This window comes from Leptonychotes weddellii, chromosome 10, assembly GCF_054177405.1.
Source record: "Leptonychotes weddellii isolate Sample4059 chromosome 10, ASM5417740v2, whole genome shotgun sequence".
Lineage (NCBI taxonomy): Eukaryota > Metazoa > Chordata > Mammalia > Carnivora > Phocidae > Leptonychotes > Leptonychotes weddellii.
The window spans coordinates 39770329-39789921 of NC_138378.1; the positions used below are offsets into that span (position 1 = coordinate 39770329).

General features: G+C 43.8%; 1 protein-coding gene across 9 annotated transcripts in view; it reads right to left on the minus strand.

Moving 5' to 3' along the window:
- RALGAPA2 (Ral GTPase activating protein catalytic subunit alpha 2) overlaps positions 1–19593 on the minus strand; it is a 308387-nt gene that overhangs the window by 46067 nt on the left and 242727 nt on the right. The window contains exon 34 of one of the 9 annotated variants that reach the window (XM_081831949.1): positions 2670–3546. The exons of 6 other annotated variants lie outside the window; for them this stretch is intronic. The gene's annotated coding sequence lies outside the window, so the exon portion shown is untranslated. Of the gene's footprint in view, positions 1–2669; positions 6828–19593 lie in introns of those variants that run through there. 2 more of the 9 variants (XM_081831948.1, XM_081831947.1) reach the window with 2 other exon arrangements.

A 19593-nucleotide genomic window follows, 5' to 3' on the forward strand; every position in this document is an offset into this window, starting at 1 on the left:
CCCCCTCTCTGCTCTGCTAGCCTCTCTGTACCCAGCAGCAGGGGTCATGATGGGATGGTGTCCCTCCAATGGCCCCATCTCACAGAAAAAGCTAAGTCCTTATGGCAGTTGGTGAGGCCCTACTGGGCCCTTGCCATCAATCACCTCTGACCTCTCTGTGTCTTCTGCCTGGAATGTTTTTCCCAGAACCCTCCTCACTTTCTTGGGAGGCACCCTGATCTAATCCTTTTCTCTCCTCCACACTCCTCACACTCTAATGTGCTCTGCATCTTCATGATTTGTTCTGCTTGCTATATGCCTCCCCCCACTAAAATGGAAGCTCCAGAAGGGCAGGCATTGTGGTCTGTCTTGGTCAGGGTTTTGTCCCAGTCCTGCAACCTACAGCCACAGTACCTTAGGTGGCTGGCTGGCTGAAGGAACACAGCAGTGACTGACTCTGGCTTTTTGCCCCAGTTCAGAGCATCCAAATGAGGCCAGGGTGAGGAGGAGTCTGCTTCCATGGTTCTTGTGAATCCTGAAAGGAGGGGGTTCTTAATCTAGGTCTATGGACAGACCCCAGGGGTCTCTTTCAGGTGATGATCAGAATTCAAGGAGACCTTGGATTTCTATGGTACAAACTGCATCCTTATTTTCACTTTCCTCTAACTGAAATTAAGCAATTCTTTCCATTATGAATATGGACAATGAACCACTACTACCTGTGACTTTGTCACCAGTGGAAATTACAGACATTTTCAGATCACATCATGGTGCTGCCAAGGTCTCAAAATATTGGTTTCGCTCATCACTGCTTCAAAATGACAGCAGTTACAATGCCCACTGCTAGAGCTTAGTTTTTAATGCATGCATAACAATGGCCATATATTACTACATATGTGCTTGATTTGGAAAAGTATTTCACTATACCTGATTTACTTTGTAATCCTATTTTTTTTTTTATTTTCTGCATTTATATACACTCTGAGAAGGACAGGAGGTCCACGGCACAAAGGAGTTTGAGGGACCCTGCTGATGGGACAGCCTTTAGTTAAGTTCTAGGGTAAATGCTCAAGGTTGAGTCCTCAGAGGGCGTGAGAAGGGTGACAGCCCCTACCACTAACAGTATGGTTCAGTGCTGTCGCATCTGTCCAACCTCCCTATCTACGACTGACATCAGCTCATCTTACGGATGTGGAAACAGCCAGGGAGAGGGGTACTGCTGAGGTCCAACTGGGAGCAGGATTCAGATCTAGATTTCTAGCTCTAGAATCCTGAGCCAGTGTCAAGAGGGGCGCCCGTAAAACTCTGCAGTTTGAGCAAAACAAAATGGACTTCCAAGCTAGAGTGGAATACACACACACACACACACACACACACACACACACACACACACACACACATATATATATACATACATATGCTTTTTGTCTAACAACTAAATTCAATATATTTACTTTGTCCTTGCAGAATACTTATGCAAAATGGAGCCTGAAAAATAAATCGTTTAGGAAAAAAGGGCATGACCTGGCTCATTTTCCACTGGGAAAGACCTGATGTGTGGGAAGGAGGAAGGGGAGTACACTATGAAACAGACCCTGCTGCACGAATAGCTTTTCACGTACCATTGTATTTGCCATCCCTTTTCACCAATGTGGAAGCCGAGGCTAGGAGTAATGGCCTAACTTGGCTCAGGTCGCTCTCCCATTTTACAACTAAGTGGCTTGACCGCCATTTGATAATAAAGATACTGAGAAACACCTGAGACCTAACATTTGTCCTTTTTTTTTTTTTTTAAGATTTTATTTATTTCTTTATTTCAGAAGGAGAGAGAGAGAGCACAGGCAGGGGGAAGAGAAGACTCTCCACTGAGCAGGGAGCCCGACACGATGTGGGGCTCGATCCCAGGACCCTGGGATCATGACCTGAGCCCAAGGCAGATGTTTAGCCGACAGCACCACCGAGGTGTCCCCTAACATTCGTCCTTCTAAGCAATCCTAGTAACTCTTCACAACTAGTTACCACCGGTCAGACCCAGTGCCTGGCTGGAAACGTTTTTCTCATTTCAGTTTCCTAATGGTAGCTCCTGCCCTGGGCGTAGGGGTGGGATTCCCCACTAGAAAAGCTCCAGGCAACAGTCACAGCCCCTCTGAATCAACAGCTACATGCACAGCTTCAGAGCAATACAAAACAGGTAATTTAATTTCATAAAAGGATCTTTCTACAGTTTGTTTTTTCTCCTCCCAGCCTATTGAAATGTACACACCATGAGGACAAAGTACAAGGTGCTGTTCGGCTGTAATTTTACTTCTGCACATATTTAATGTGCTGCTGGGGATGAAACATTTCATGGTTCCTGTGCTCAGTAAATGAAATCAATCAATGTGTTTAAGAGAGAGCGATTTTTTTCCCTTGCTGTTTGGGGGGAAGAGCTCTTTACTTTTCTATTAACATGAACTTAATGAACCATTTCACATTCAAAACCCCTTAGAAAGGTCGTAATGCCTATTTCCTAATTAAATTTTTTTAAAGTCAAATAATGCTAATTTTCTTTTATATCTCCACATGGGGAGCAGTGCTTTATAAAAAAAAAAAATTACTGGAACAAACAACAGCATTGAGTGAAGGACTATTTCAGTGAGTTAAAGATCGATGCTTGTAGGGCTTTGTAAAGGAAGACAGAGAGAGCAAAGACATGGCCCAGCATTTTATTAAATATAACCAAAGAACCACAGAATTTGGGTTGCCATGGAATCCAGACCTCAGTGAAGTTTATCGTTGGGTGTCAAGTTGGTGTGATGCTTCAAAAGAAGCAGCCATAAAGCCAACACGCTTTAAGCAACAGTGGTCACTCCACATTTAGGTGCCTTTGCTCGGATTTCCTTTACATCCTGTATTAAAAGCGCCGAGGCTTCGTGTGATGCAGAAACAGGTACTTGAGGCTCACTGCTGCTTCGTTCTCAGGCCGGTCTGATTTTTTCCCCTCCTAATTGCAGCAGACAGCATCGGAGCTTTGTCAGAGTTACCTGCTCTGAATAGAAGCACTCTCGGGCCGCCTCGTCAAAGACCAGGGAAGAAAGCAGGCTCTCTGGCTGGCAGCAGTCTTGGATTCTCGCCCCCGGCCATACTGTGCAATCACGCTGTTTATTCCACTGTAACAATCAGACGGCGCGAGCGGAGCACCTGGTCCTCCCGGCCGGGCCTTCCTTGGCAGCTGACGGGCAACCTCACTGCCAGGTGGTCACGCTTCAATTACATTAGCTAGCCATTCTAGGGTTAACGAGGACCCACTTTCTTCAGAATGCCCAGGGAAAATCAGTTCTTCATAAAGGACAGTATGCCTTTTGTTGATCACTGAACAATGTTGCTGAAAATCCATTAAATTAAATTCTCTTTATTGGACTGCATAATGCAGTCGCGATAGCCTCAGCGAGAAGTTTGCATGTTTATTTATCAAATTTCTGAATAATTTATACGTGGATCCTGGCTCTTCTTTCATTTAGTGGCCAAATGTTTCTTCGGAATGGAACAGTGTGGTTTTGCCTTCATTTTAATATGGGTTAATGCTCACTTGCAAAAAAAACAAAAAAAAAACAAGACAAAAGCAGACTGAATTGAAAACCGGCCAGAAGAGTCAGTCTCACTTTAACTCAGAATTCATATTGCAATTTTCTTTTGCAGGAGGACTTTTAAATATATTGGCATGAACTTATGTAATATGCTTTTTCTTCTTCATATGATCACCATTTTTATAGAGAGATGGAAACAAGAATGGGGGGTAGGACGGCTGCTGAGCTGCCGGTCGGGGGACAGTGGCCAAGGCTCAGGTGGAGGTGAGCCTGGGTGGAAGAGCACAGAGTGGCTGAGTTAGATGCATAGCCGGGGCGCCCTCACACCCACCACAGCTGCTCCCTGCAGGCCTCACGCGACAGGCGGGCAGGACAGCAGCAGACGGGAGCCCCCTTGCCCTCTTCTTCCTTTGCTCTTTTCCCCCCAGTATCGACAGGGGGTCCCTGGAGGAGCCCTCCTTTCTTGTTCCGATGGGTGCTTTAGGTTCCCGACAGTTAGACACTCTGGCTGGCAGCGTGGGACACACGGCCAAACAGTTTGAATGTGTTGGAAGAGCTTTGAGTGGAAGACGTGTAAGGAAAACAAACGTATAGAGGTATCAACAGTCGTTTAGATAATATTTTCCTAGGAATTTAGCCTTAGCTGTTTGGGAGATAATTTAAAATAGGATTTTTTTTTTTTTTAATTCAGAGGAAGCATTAATAAAAACCTCAACAACAAAAAAGTTAGATATTAGGTACATACTAGGTACCAAAAGAACATAAGCCAAACAAAGAAAAAATTTCTATTGAATTTCACTTTCATTTACGGGAGGGGGGGAACCCTACCTTTTTTCAGAGATGAGGAAGAGCATCTGAATAAATTTAGCGAGGAAGGTAAATTTTAGTTGATATGCAAATTACAAGTACTGTGTGAGAATATTTGTAGCAATTAGTGATGGAGCAGTCGGAGGTGGAAGGCATGAGAGTGCCTCTCCACTCACTGGCCGCGGTGCTTGGGCAAGTCCCTGCACTTCTTTTTTTTTTAAGATTTTATTTATTTATTTGAGAGAGATAGAACGAGTGGGGGAGGAATAGGGGGAGAGGGAGAAGCAGGCTCCCAGCTCAGCAAGGAGCCTGGTGTGGGGCTTGATCCCAGGACTCCGGGATCATGACCTGAGCCGAAGGCAGACGCTTAACTGAGTGAGCCATGCGGGTGCCCCACCTGCACTTCTTTCTGAGCCTCAGTTTCCTCTCATGTAGAATGGGACAACAACCCCACTCCCTAGTTACGATTAAATGCACATAAAGCTGTGTTGCTGTGTTACACACACCCCAGGGGCTCATGTAAAGATGACTGGCTAGTAGACATTTTACTAGAATGTCATCAACTTCCAGTTCGCTGAGGCACCTCCCCTTGGCCCTCCATCAACCTAGCCTGATTCAAGCTAGGAGCACGCACTCAGGCACTCTCGGCCCTGTAACGTAACCACTTCATTGATTTCCTTTGCAGTCAAACCTCCAAAGCAAAAGCAAATTAGAACCCGGTGCCAGAACAAAGCAAACACCGAAGAATAACTTTCTGTTATATTGCTGATGGAGTATCAAGAGCACAGATTACAATCGGACATTCAGAAGTAAATGTTTTAGTTTTGCTTCCTGATCATTTTCGATAAACGCTTTGCCTTTGCCTTGGCATTTATCTTCCTGAGGCAGGCTGGTGTCTGGTCACAATGTACGGCTCTAGTAACATTATCTCTGAATTATAAGATCCACCTTGAACAAGGCTCCAGCACAAAGGTATTAGAATGTGCTGGTGACAAGCAGACGCTCTTTTGCAGCTCAAAAACAATGGCTGAAGCTTCCGTATGAATAGGCAGAAAGCACATCAAAGGTAGGCTTTTATGGAGAAAAATTGTGTGATGTCCACTTTAATCTCTCTCAAAATCTATGCACAAACTGAACCCAATTTCATTTTTCACATAAATGCTAAGGCTTGATAACAAGGACATCTTTTTCTTTACAGTTAAAAGAGGAGGAGACAAAGATATGCTAGCATAGCCTTTGAACTTTTTAAAGCTATATCAATGAGCCATGATACTTAACCACTGATACAAGGGCAGAGATTTTACAATAGCTGCATTTAAAGCATTCTGACTAAAACCATTCATTATTATAGATTAAAGAATAGCACTGATATCTACACTTTCTTTAAAGCTGCATAGTTTTTATACTTTTAACCCTTTGATCAATCTCACAAAGGTCTAAAAAGATAAGATGGTAATATCACAAGGGTTTATAAAAATACAGTGGTATAGGGATGTCATTTGAAGGGGGTCACATTCATTTCTTGGATGAGGAAGGATGCAGAAGCAGCACGTTTTGGGGTAGAAATGGGGGGGATGGTTCTCTGGTGAACAGATGCCTTGGAATGGAGATAATCCAAGCAGTGACTCTTCTGACACTGAGTTGTTTGCGGGGGGTGGTGAGGGCTATGAAATGGTGTCTTCAGATGCCTCCCGATCTCCACTTTCCTCTCCTTGTACCTCTGGGTCCCTCTTGAGCCTTGGGTGTCCTATAACAGGTGCCCTCATTGTGAAGTTGGTGCTGTTTGTCTTTCACAGTTTCCAGCCAGCATCCCAGAGTCCCCCACTTGCTCCCACCTGCCCGGCTGCTCCTCGTCTCACACAACATTCTTGCGGGTGGAATCCAGGCTCTGTGGTCAGACTGCTGGTGCTCCAATCTCCCCATCCCCACTCACCAGCTGTGCGCTCATGAGGAAGTCAGTCCACCTCTTTGAGCCTCAGACTCCTCGCGGGTTAAGGGGGAAAACAGTGATCCTACACAAATTGCTTAGTACGGTGCCCAGCACAAGCTAAGCCCTAGATAGATGTTTGCCACTACCTGCCATTTCCGGCTTGGAAAGAAACCATGGAGGTTCCTGACCCCACCTCCCACAAAGCAGCAGCAAGCCTTTCCTCCTAGGCCTTGGGCATCCATGAATCCCTGCTAAGGGGGCTGCTAATGCCTCATGGCAGCAGCGCTCATTCCTGGCTGCATGTGAGAATAATCCAGTGATTAATCCGCACCGATGAAGCCGGACTCCAAACCAAGTCACCAGAATCTGTGGAGCAGGTCCTGGGCATCAGTCTGTACTGCACTTCCCCATGGGATGCTAGGGTTGAGAACCAGGGCTGAGGACAGTGCGACACAAACATTTCCCCTGGAGTCCTCCCCCTTTGCACAGGGGCACAGAATGGGAAGGGAGGACCTTCAGGGGTCCGGAAGCTGGGCCGGAGGGACCTGCAAGCAAGAAATGTGTTCAATTTCTTATCTTAAAAACAACGCAAATTCCTGGTGTGTGTTTATGTTAATAAAAAATGTTGTAAATGATTTAACACCCAGTACTGCTGCTGATCTGCAAAGATGAGTTCTGCTTCTCATGGGACCCAACTGGCTCATCGCCTGGTTTCCCAATGTGAGAAGCTCTAATGTAATGTCTGGCTGTCCCAGGGGTGTTTGAGTTTCGAAAGGAGGTTCATGAAGACAGAGAAGTCTGTTATCCAAAGGGCTGAAGTCAGGATGGCAGAAGGGCAGATGACAGGACAAACACACTGTTCAGAGGTTGGTTCTGGGTAGGAGGGCCACTGCCTGACATTTGCTCTGCTGCTAGAATCAGAAGTTCAGGGGAGCCTTTAACCTAATCCTGGCTTTGGTTCAGCTCATGGGCCTGACTAGTCCACATCTCCCAGAAAGGGCTGCTCCTGAAAAAAGCTTGTTTTAAAAACCAAAAGCAAAAAAGACCAACCACCAATCCCTCTTGCCCAGCAGGGCTACGTGGTGGGGATGTGTGCGAAGAACCTCTCAACGGAGCCTCCCTTACACAGCACCGAAAACACTTCCATCACCTTGAACTATCAAACAGGTGTTTAAGACTCACATTTCAGTGGGATTTTAATTATAAGTAGATTTTATCAGTTTGTCCAATGCCTTTACCATTCTTAGAACCAGTCCGTAAGAAGTATACTCTTGAAAAGAAAAACTGGCAAAATCCAGCAACGGCTTTGAAAGACGCCATAAGAAGGTCTGAATTTGTAGGCATTTTCTGAAAAGCTGAAATCATGACACAGCTGAAACTAATGGAGCCTACCAGCCCTGAACAATTTACATCTGTTTTGGGGGAAAAAAAAGATTTTTAATGAGTGGATTTATGAGTGGAGTCTATTTTCTTCTTAGAGCCAAAAGTATTTCTCCTGCTGAAGGACCTTTCCCTCCCTTCAATAAGAGCTGTGGTCAGTAAAATTTTATATTCTTATTTAACTGCATGTTCATAACAAATCAAACCCATGAGCTCCTCTGACTGTTGCATGGATGTGTAGGTATCTAGTTAGCAGGAGTACACAGGTAAAAATAGAGAGCTACAAAACAACAAAATTTGAGATTTTTGTTTCTTTACAATTTCTCCATTTTGAGGAGAAACAAGTGAGAACCATTTAGAGAAATAAAAAACAATTCTAAACTAATTTTACATTAAACACATATGGTGGCAGGTTATAAACCTTTTTCTAGAATTGATTTTTAAAGCCCTTATCACAAAACAGGGTTGGAGACACTCCATATAATAACAATAATAAAATAACACCCGTTGGGCACAATGCCCAGAGAAAACAGCTATGCAAATATAAGGCGGAAGGAAAAGGATGGTCTCAGAGAGAGACCAAAATGGTTCAAGAAACGGCAAAGTCGACACTCGGGGCTTCCATGGAACGAGCGGCCTCCCAGATGCAGCCCTGGGCTCTGGCAGATGTCCTGTTTGGCAGTTAAACCCTTCTCACAGCCTGCACCCCCCGCCCGTCGAAAACCGCCGTGGACGCAGATTTCTTTGCACAGTTAATGGAGTTCATATTCATATATAATACACATTTTGAGAATCCAAAAAATTAGGCTGAACTACATGAAAAGGCGTTTTTGGATAGGCACCAAATAGTCAAATATCAGCAATTTCATTTACTTCAAGCCAATTTAAAGCAAGGAGTGGGGAGCTCATCCCACAATTGTCTCTCATTTTTCATCAACATAAAGCTTTTTTCAGGGGCGCCTGGGTGGCTCAGTTGTTAAGCGTCTGCCTTCGGCTCAGGTCATGATCCCAGGGTCCTGGGATCAAACCCTGCCTCAGGTTCCCTGCTCAGTAGAGAACCTGCTTCTCCCTCTCCTTCTACCTGCCACTTCCCCTGCTTGTGCTCTCTCTCTCTGTCAAATAGATAAATAAAATCTTAAAAAAGGAAAAAAAAAAAGCTGCTTTCAGAGCACTTCTAGAGGGAATGGGGTGGGACAGTTCCCGATCAGGCCACATCAACAGAGTCAGAGGATCCCTGCCCCTTATCAATGGTGTCTCCAAGGAGGGTGCCCGGTCCCCGACTACAGACAACATTCTGCTCAGCAGAGGTTCAGGGAGGGAGAGTAAAGGGTGGTGCTCTTCTAAAGGTCCCAATCCCACACATGAGCACACTGTGGCAGCATTCTAGCTGCCTTTTGCACAATTATTCTTCTAACTCTTAATCCTTTTTTTTTTTTTAAAGATTTTATTTATTTGACAGAGAGAGGCAGTGAGAGAGGGAACACAAGCAGGGGGAGTGGGAGAGGGAGAAGCAGGCTTCCCGTGGAGCAGGGAGCCTGATGCGGGGCTCAATCCCAGGACCCTGAGATCATGACCTGAGCCGAAGGCAGACGCTTAACGACTGAGCCACCCAGGCGCCCCAATCCTTTTTGTTTTTATGCTTACCGTGCATGGGGTACTTAGTTTGGAATAACTATAATATTGATTTTCAAATCTATTAACTTTATAATTGTTAAATGGGAACACAAATACAGTTTCTCTCCAATTCTGATGGGGTAGGTAAAAATAGTTTTTGAAGAAATGAATATTCAGACACATATATATATATTTTACCATTATAGGTAAATATATATAAAAATATATATTTTACCATTATAGGAATAAGAGTTAATATTGTGATGAAGAAATACAAGCTGAATGTGGGACTCTATCCTGTGTTAGGGTAGAAAGAAATTCTATGACTTGAGAGCAGCCGACTGGGTAGAGTGGAGTTTAACCTCCATTATTAAATAGTCTTTAAAAATAGGCATGAATCATAGGTATTATTTTTTAAAATCAGCGTTAAACAGCCGATCTTAGTTTGTAATAGATTTTTTGAATGAACATGGCTAGTTTTACACCATGTGTCATAAAATATCAAATTTGTCAGGTCTTTGAATAGATAATAACAAACCACCTCTATGTCCAGACAGAATTTTACAACACACTAAAAATTAAACAAATAATGGAAGTTTTAAAAATATGTTTCTTGAGTGTTATCATTTTCCCAGAAGAAACAAACTCAATGGTTATTCCATTACTTTTAATAAAACCTATGCTATAAAATTTCTTGGGCAATTCCATAAAGGAGATACTGGAAAACAGTAATGACATTTTATTTCTGACATTCAAGCATTTCTAGAACTTTAATTTCAGAAAGGAAAAGCTCAAACTAACAGGTATATATTCACTGCATTGAAAGGAAACATAGCTTTTTAAAAATTTGAATTTTTTTTTCATTTCATTTTATTTAAATTCCTGTACAGTTAACATACAGTGTTACATTATTTTCAGGTGTACAACATAGTGATTCAACAATTTGAATTTTGACTCTCACCTAAGAGAAAATTATAAAAACTGATTAATAATTCACTTGCTTAGGAAGGGATCTGACTTTGGGTTTGTGAATATATAATGAAGGAAAAAGTAAATTTGCTTTCAAGTTAAGACTTAACAGAAGTTTGTTGAGTCCATAATTAGCACCTACCCGGGCGGGCTTTCTAGAATCTCAACAAGGAAAACCTGGAATGCAAGTCCCATTCAACAACCTGAGAAGACGGAGCGCTTTTCACAGGCAAAGAACACATTACCAAGTTCATTAATTAAACAGTGCGGGTGGAGCAGATGGATGCTACCTACGCTCGAATGACGCTAAATTGGGACAGAGGTTTGCAGTCCTTAATGAGGCTCCATAAAATGAATGATTACATAGTGATCACAAGTAAACAAGCCTGTGAGGAGAGCTGGATTATCAGGGCAACAAGTCCTGCAACATGGTAACAAGAAGACCAACGTGAGTGGAAGTATCCAATACACAAAAACGCCTCTGAGATCATTCAATCCCAGGACCCAGGCCTCTGGAAAGAGGCCGAGGAAAGTGGTATGGGGCTACAAAGGGTTAAGCATGAAATGACAGTGGGGCAAGAATATGAAAATGCCTGGCCATGGAAATGAATGGGACAGAAACCTTTTTGTCACATATTAAGTGCATTATTGAGAATGAGACTCTCAAGATTCCTTTTATCTTTGCAGAAAAACAGAGATGCAAAATGTCAGGTACTTGGGCTTTTTAAACTAAAAGGCTTAGCAGAAGCAGCTATCCAGAAAACGTGGGCATTAAGATGATTTTTTTAATGCCTCTTATTGCTAATTAAATTTTTACTTTTTCAGCTACGTCAAACCCTTAACTTTTTGGGGGGGGCAGAGGCTCCTAATTAGCCTTTGTGCACATGGACTTGTATACACAAAAGAAATTTTGTAGACTCACAGGTAAAATAGAAACTTATTTTGATATTAAAAATTTGCTATGAATATTTGTTGTTCTCTGGAACTTAAAATTTTGAAATGAAGACTATACCTCTTTAGAATGATCTGTTATATTTTCCAGTTTAGGCATAATATAAGCTCATTAACAGTAATTGAGAACTTTGGAACAAGGGTATCCAGAGAACACAGGGTAGCTATGTATTATAGTGTAGCTCAGAGGTCGGCAGTAGTTAATGGGGACCCCCTGCTTCTGTCCTGTGGCCCCCATTGGGATGCCCCATGTCGTTATGCCTGATCTGTATTTCCTTGGCTTTGATTTTCTCAGTACACATGTCCTTTACCGTAAGTTTCTTCAAATCCATTTTTGAAAGATGTAGAATATAAACAGATTCAACATATACAAAATCAGTGTCTTGCAAGATCAGAAACATCACCATGATGGAACTGTGCTCTCAAATATTCATCAAGGCAAAAGCACAAGGAGTCACACCCATCAGGTCCTTGTTTTGAGTTAGACTCTGTCGTGAGATATGATATTGAGAATATTTATACTGAATGTTTTCACTGTTGTTTAATTTGGAAGCCACATGTATTTAGGTATAAGTGACGGGCATGTGGTATCAAAATAGAATCCTTTCCATTGCAGTTTACAACACTTTTGCTTTCATCTTTATTTCATAAAATCGAGGTTTAAGGGCTAAGATCCTCTTGGTAAGAATAATGATAGGATAGGCTAAAATGTAATTGAATCGCTTCACTTTCTCAAAGCTGTGTAATTTTGATGGCTTCCTGTTCTCAGGTCAAAAGTGTGGACTCCTGAGAAACAGTAGGGTGGGGGGGGGCGCTCAGAGTCAGGGTTGGCCGGGGCTCCCATCCTGGCCCTGCCCTGGCTGTGGGGCCGTGGCTAAGCCCCGTGCTTCCTGGAGCTTCATTCTCTCCATCTGTGATATTCTGCAGAGCTGTCACCAAGCGCGGCAATAATGGACCAATGGCCCTCCTCTTCTGTGTGCCTTTGACCATCCTGTGTTTCTCTGCACGTTATCCACCGCTGTCCCAGACTGCCCTTTGGATGCCAAGTGCCCCCTCCGATCCATCAGCTAATGAGAGAGCATTTTATGGGTCACGTGCAGACACTAACCACCGACCGAGAGTTCAATCTCAGTGATGTCCCCACTTCTATCCTTGTGCAATTATGTGGATATTCCCCTACATTTCATAAAAACGAGTGGGAATAGGGTAAAATGAAAGTACTGACACTAGTAACATACATAGCTCTCAACCTCATGGCAGCGGCAGAATTGGAAACCCTTTACCCGGTAAACTCAAGTATTTTGAAAACTTCAGTATCTGTTTAATTTAATTTTAATTTAACTGTCATGGTGAATGTTAAAAGTGTCTAATGGATTTTTAGGCTCACTGAGTACACACTAGGTGACTTCTGGTGGCAAAGGGCAAGAGCATTTGAGAACACACTGGAAAAACAGCATCAAACACGAGGATCTGGGAAGTGAGGCAGATTTAGGAATTTTACATATTTTGTTTCATTATCTGAAAACAGAACGTCCTTTATAAGAGATTAGATGTACATTTGAATTCATATCTGTTGATAAGAAAGCAAAAATTCTGGATTTGAAAATGTAACCAAAATGAAATATCAATATTGAGAATATGAGTCTCCAGTCCCTTCCCCCAAAGAAATCTTTTGGGGGCACACAAAGTAATCTGCTAAAAAAAAAAAAATCTGTATTATCCTCCTAGGTTGAAGTTCCTTTAAAAATTTATGTATTCGCCAAAATCTGATTGCAAAAGCTCTCATGTGCCAGACTGACTACAAAACACTTAGTGATTAGGTCCATAATTAGAAACTGTCTAATCATTTTCTGTTGGCAATTCTTGACTCTGAAATGCTTAAATAAAATGTTCAATAAGGGATTATTTATAAAAGAACCAATATTTTGATCACGAATTCAAAGGGAGGCCTGATTGTACAAATGCAGATAACTGCCTTATTTTAGTACATAAAATCTCAGATTGAATTTAGATATCTATTAGCACAACTGATCCTAAATAATTTAGTAGGGACATTTTTTTAGAAGATCCCCCTGTATTTATTTTGCAGTTTGAAAAAATGTTCACTCGAATGAAAATTTATAATCTAGATTTGTTTGGGTACAATTTGATTATTTAAATGAGCCATGCATTTAGTATACTAGGAGAGACTATGCAATATCATATTCCACAAAAGAATCAACATTCTTTTATAGCTTTAAAATATTCTAATGTGAAGAGCTTTGAACTACTCTGCAGTTGAGTTGATATACTGTCAGGCAGTAGTTTCTATGGAACTTTATTTAAAAAGAGAAAGCTAGCATTAAACTCTCCCATTGTGAGAAAGGGACAAAGTATAAGCTTAAAAATTCCCCTTCCCTGAAGGGAAAAAAAAACAAACCGGTCCAGAAATTTAAAATAACTTCAACCCAAAGCAAAGCAAGACATTTCATATGCTTTCAATAAGTGTAACACATTTTATATAACGATCCAGAAGCCACCTTTCTAGAGACTTGCAACTGAAGACTTTTTAGCTGGAGGGGTTAAAAGTGTGGGTGTGGAAGTCAGCTTTTGTTTGAAAAATTAGCAATGCTATGAGTCATCATGCATTAGCAGCGGAGGAGTTTTGCATCTTGTACGAATCCAGGCACCATATGCCATGCGAAGGCCTATTACTTTATTCGGTGCCACCGCTGACAGGCAGCCACGTGGGTATCCCCAGTGGAAGGGCTGTCTCCTCCCGGCGGCGAGGACAGGAACCCAGTGAGCTGAACACATCCGACATTGTACGGAGCAGCAGGAACAGCTGGTAAGCTAGCTAGCAGCAACGGCCGAGCAGAGCGCGGATGCTAATGAGCCTGGCGACAATGCTGGCCTTCAGAGGGACGATGGCAACGTCCGCGTGTCCCCACAACAGCCTCAAGAGTAGAATCTGCTCGTTCATGCCTTCAGTCTCATTAAAACACAATACTGGTATTTGTGGTTTATCAAAACCAGTTGTAAGTCACAACTTCTAAATCTACCCAACAGATCCAACATGCTTTAAAAGTTGCGCTGAAATGTATGTACAATTTCCCCAGGCATCTTTACGTACTGTGGGGAATTGGGGGCAGTGGGGTGACACGACTGGGTCCAGGTCCTGGCTCACCCCTAACATTGACTGTGTGGCCTCAGGCGGGTTAGTTAACCTTTCTGGGACTCTGTACGCACTATATTTTTCAAATATAGTAAAATACATAATAGATTATCTTATATAAGACACTGTGTTTGCCTAACATCCTGAAATAGGACAATTACTGTGTCTCCCTCAGAGGGTTGCAGCAAGGATCAGATGAGTGACTATGTGGGAGGTTCACCATGCCTGGGATGGAGCAAGTGCCGCTCAAGCTAAGCAAACCACTGGCTCTCCAGGTGAGCAGAGAGTTGAGCTCCGTTACTCTTCCTGGAACCAAGGTGGTGGGCAAGTTCCTTAACTTCCTAGCCTTGTTTCTCTCACTGTGTAAGACGCAGCACATTTCCTTAGGAGTGAAGGGCCTGCTACGTGGGGGTGGGGCAGAGGACTGGCAGATACAGTAAGACCAGACAGTGGTGACAAGGGAAGTGGGGGTAGGGAGGCCTTTGGAAGCCGGGTGTGATGCCCGTCGTGGCATCTGCGGTCCCCAGACCAGAGATCCTTGAAGGTTCCAGGTTTACTGAGGGTTTCTGTTCTGCTGCAAGGAGCATTCAGAGATGTGTGCTCCTTTCACGTCTCTGAATGCTCCTTGCTTTGATCAAGTCCCTGTGACTCCTGCTGGCTCTCCAAATGCCAGCTGGAAGGCCCCTGCTCAGGATGCCTTCTTTTGGGCTCTGGGCTGAGCTCTCCATCATGGCCATTACGAAACTGCATGGACCTCTCTTTTCCTTATGTTTTCCATACTCAACAAAGGGCCCTTTGAGGATGGGGACTGTGCCCTCCCTCCATTTTTGTGCCCTCAGCAACAGCACGGTTCCTGGTGTACAGGAAATAGTCAATAGATATTTGGTTGAATGAGTAAACTAATGGAAAAAATGGCTTTTAGATTTGCCATTTTCAGAACTAGTGTCTGGGAGTGTGAATGAGATGATCAGAATCTGTTGATCACTTTTTTTTGCCAAGATTTTCTTAAAAGCTCTGAGAAAAGACATTTTATTGAAAGATCATCTCCAGCAGCGAATGCACTTTCCATCTCTACTCCTGGGGTCGGGTGTGTGTAAATACAGTGGGAGAACTGTCTCCTTGAAGTCTTCCTGCAAGCTAAGCTCAACTCAATGTCAACCCGAAGGTGATGTCGGTACTTTCTGAAAAATACAAAGCATGCAATTGCCTGCAGAGTGCAGAGCAGTGAGATCACTGCTCAGAGTGGTCTCTGCCTCAGAGTTTAAAAGGCTATAAAGATTGACATAAAGACTACATACCAGGAGAGATAAACTTGAATTTAAAGAAGTACAATGACAAACATCCTAAGGAACTTTGTGCAAAATACGGCATGGAATTCATGACGAATTCAAGCATGTTTTAATTTGGAAAACTGCGTTCACGGAGGAAATCTTAGTTCTCTGGCCGGCAGCTGCTGAGGCTCTCACATGGAGCAGGCATTAGACCCTCGGCTCTGCTGCCCCTGGCAGGGTGGCCTTGCACAGTGGTCAGTCCTGACCCTGATTTGAATTTGTTGTTTCCTATATATTTGCTTTCTTTATAATCAGCTCTCAATTTTCTGTTGCATCCAAAATTCCACAGACAAAATCAGGATTACTCAACATGTTAAAAGAGGATTGGAAAGCGAGGTGAAGAACTGGAAGGGGCTTTTTCTGACTCCCACCCTGCTTACAGATGATGCACAGGAGCAGTTTGAGAAAAGACCCTACAGCAGAGGCCACCCCCCCCCTCCCCGAGGCCTCAGTGGTCCTGGAAGAGCCTGGTACTCAGCCCCGAGTCTGTCACAGGTCAAAGCCATCCAAAGAGGAGACTGATACACAATGTTTAGTATTTTCTATTGATCTTTGGTGGGGAAGTAGTTGCTAGAGTAAGAATGCTCTTTAGTCACTGGGATTTCAAAGATTTTTTTTTTTTTAATCTTCAATGTTTAAAAAATGCCCAGAATAGAAATACTTGCGGCACAAGGCTCAAGAGTAGACGAAACTGCCCAGGATGCAGTTATGATCAGGATCAGCACAGAACGGAGTTGGTGAGTTTGGGAAAGGAGCAAAATATGTGCCTGAAATTTACACACACACACACACACACACACACACACACACACACACACAGACACGTGTCCCAAGTAGTCCATTTCCCTGAATCAAGTTTCAGAGGAATGGTGATCCATGCAAGAGATAAGACACACACATTACAAATGGAATGTGCCCCTAGCAAGGGTGCTATGAATCTGAGCCATAAAGCTGCTGCCTTCACGGTCCCGTGTAATGTCACCTAAGCGCTCTGCCTTGCATGACTTGCTGCAGGCTGCCGCAGATTAGAGCTATTGATTGCTTCCTGCAGAAGGGTCTCACTGTGCGAAAGGAAGGTAAGCGGTAGAGACAGACAGCTTCAGTATTGATTGGCTCCAGCGGGGCGCTGTGCTTCCAAATGAGGGTCAGCACTCCTTCACACCACCTAGGAGGGTTACTGTGATGTGCATCCGGGCACAGAGGGATAGGGGAACCGGGCCAAATGCCAGAGTCTCAAGGCCACCTCCTCTCATGTTAGCCAGTCACAATACCTCTCAGAGAAGCCAAAGATGCCACGTGAAATCTCAGGCAACAGAAATCATGGCAACAGAAGCCTAGGATGGGCACTGGTGCACTCTTCCAAGGCAGACGGACCACTGTCACAGAGAGCTGCCAGAGGCCACGTCAAAAACTGTCAAAGCAATGTGTATGCAGCTTCAAGAATGTCCCTCTAATGTCTGAGAGGTTCATCAAAGCCAGAAGGGCAGCTCTTGTTACAAAAGACAAAAACCTTTTCCCCACTAAAAATTGACCGCTCCACCCACTTATAGCTGAATATTAAAAAAAAAAAATGGGTCCAAGCAGACATTCTACGTAGAGAAATTTCAATGATAGAAGTGATTCTCAAAAGATGTTCGTAGAGACAAACTTCCACAGGCACAAAAACATAAACTCATCTCAAAAGTCAAGTAAAATTATGAGGTACATCACAGTTCATGATTCTCGAAGGCAATGTAAAATTAAATAAAGGATTAATGAGGGCAGATTAAAATGAGAACAAGGAACCCAAAGAAATCAAGCTAAGAACAAAATGCACCCTTTAAATGTGTGTTCCTGTGGACATGGAAGCACAGTGAACTCAACTTTACGGCTTTTGTGATTAAATTCTTTGGCCTAAGAAGTCATTATTTAAATCATTTCTCTCTTTTTGGTATCCATTATAAGTCATTTCCTCTTATGCAGGCATAAAAACATCTTACGGTGTAATTAAATAAATGGTGCTAGAGTCTATTTTCCCTTAATCAGAAATTCCTTAAAATGTTTGCATTTCAGATTTTAATTTAAGTAATTACCCCTACTGAGTTCTTCTTACGTTGGATGCAGGAGACTGAAAGACAAGTAAGACTGGTCTTTGCCCTCAAGGAGCTTGCTCTCCAGCTGAGAGAGCAGGTGCATCAGAATGAGCCCTGCTCTGTGTGGTCAGGACCACACCCGCTGTGGAAGGCAGCAGAGAGGTCCATTGGCCTCCTCCCTTCCCTGCACAGATAGGTCGCTGCTCCCCTCAGCAGGTGGATTCTCCTCCCTTGAATCTAGGCTGGTCTTGGGACCTGCCGTGGCCAACAGTTCTGGGACTTCCAAGGTTGAACTGTGAAACCTGGTGCCTTCCACCTGGGTCTCTTGGAGCCCAAAGCAGCCATGTATGAAGTACAATTGCGGTGGGGTTACTTTGCCGTGAGAAGACCCAAGCTAGCTAGGTGGGGAGGCTGTGGAAGAGTGAGAGATGCCTGGAAGCCTGCAGCTGCTCTCCAGCTACGCGAGTGCAGGTGCCACACATATGGGAGATCTGAGTGAGAGTCACCCAGCTGAGCCCAATCAACCCACAGCACCATGGGAGGTCCTTTCTCTACCATCTCTCCTTTAAAAACCTCTGCACATGGGGCCCGAGTGGCTCAGTCGGTCTGAGCGTCCGACTCTTGGTTTCGGCTCGGGTCATGATCTCCTGGGTCATGGGATGGAGCCCTAAGTGGGCTCCTCGCTCAGCAGGGAGTCTGCTTGGGATTCTCTGCCTCTGCCCCTCTCCCAACTTGTGCGTGCTTGTGCGCTCTCTCTTAAATAAATAAATAAAACTGCACAAGTCTTTAGACTTTACCCTGCAGGTTTCCAAAGTGGGAAGTGACAAGACAATGCTCAGATATCTATTCACATGTATCTTTTATATCTAAAATTAAGAAGAAAATTCAGGTTTACTGAGATTTAACACCTGGCACCCTTCTTGTTCTTGCTCGGTCATCTATCAGACTGTCCCGGGTCAGGATCAGTCCCGAGGGTGAGACGGGTGGGGGTGGGGCTCCCTCATTCACTCTTACCACCCTGTGATGTATCGTGGTTTACAAGACCCTTCATACTGAAGTTCTGAATTTTATTATCTTATAAATGGGATCGTCTTTCAAATACATTGTACTCAAGCAGGTCATGACCATGAAAATCTTTCGCACCACACAAACATTTGCTCTTGATCTCACAGGAAAGTTCTTATTAAAGCTCTTCAACATAAAGATGGATTACTCATCTTTCTTTTTCATAGAAAGACAAATGTTCTAAATTTGTTGACCGCTTCTGTAATGACAAGGAGCTGAATTTATTCATTCATTTAACAAGTACTTATTGAACAAATGTTTACTCTGCGGCAGGTGCTGAGGCTGCATCCAGGGTTGGTATTCACCTGGAAAACACCAGCATGGGCAGCACCCTGACCAGGGTCTACTGCTGCCCTTGTGGTGCCCACAGTTAAATATTTCAACTATCACCCTTGGAGCCATCAGGGAAAAAAAACAGACAAAAAAATCCCTGCCCTTACGCAGGGGGCACAACGTGAGTACAATTACTAAGTGACTTAGTAGATGATAAGGGCTGTGGAGAAAATAAAGGGTGCAGGTGTGCTGCAGGAGGCGGTGGGCAGGTGTGGGCAGGTATGTGCAGGTGCGGGGACGCTATGCCCCAGGGAGGCTGGAGGCACCGGGGAGGGGATGAGGGAATGAGCCCAGGGGACATCTGGGGAACAGTGTTTTAGGCAGAGGGCACAGAGCATTTGGGCCTCCCCTGCAGGACTCTGGCCCTGACTCTGAGTGAGGTGGGGGCCGCTGGAGGCTATGGACAGGGCAGCGATGTGGCCTGGCCCACGTTTTAGTAGGC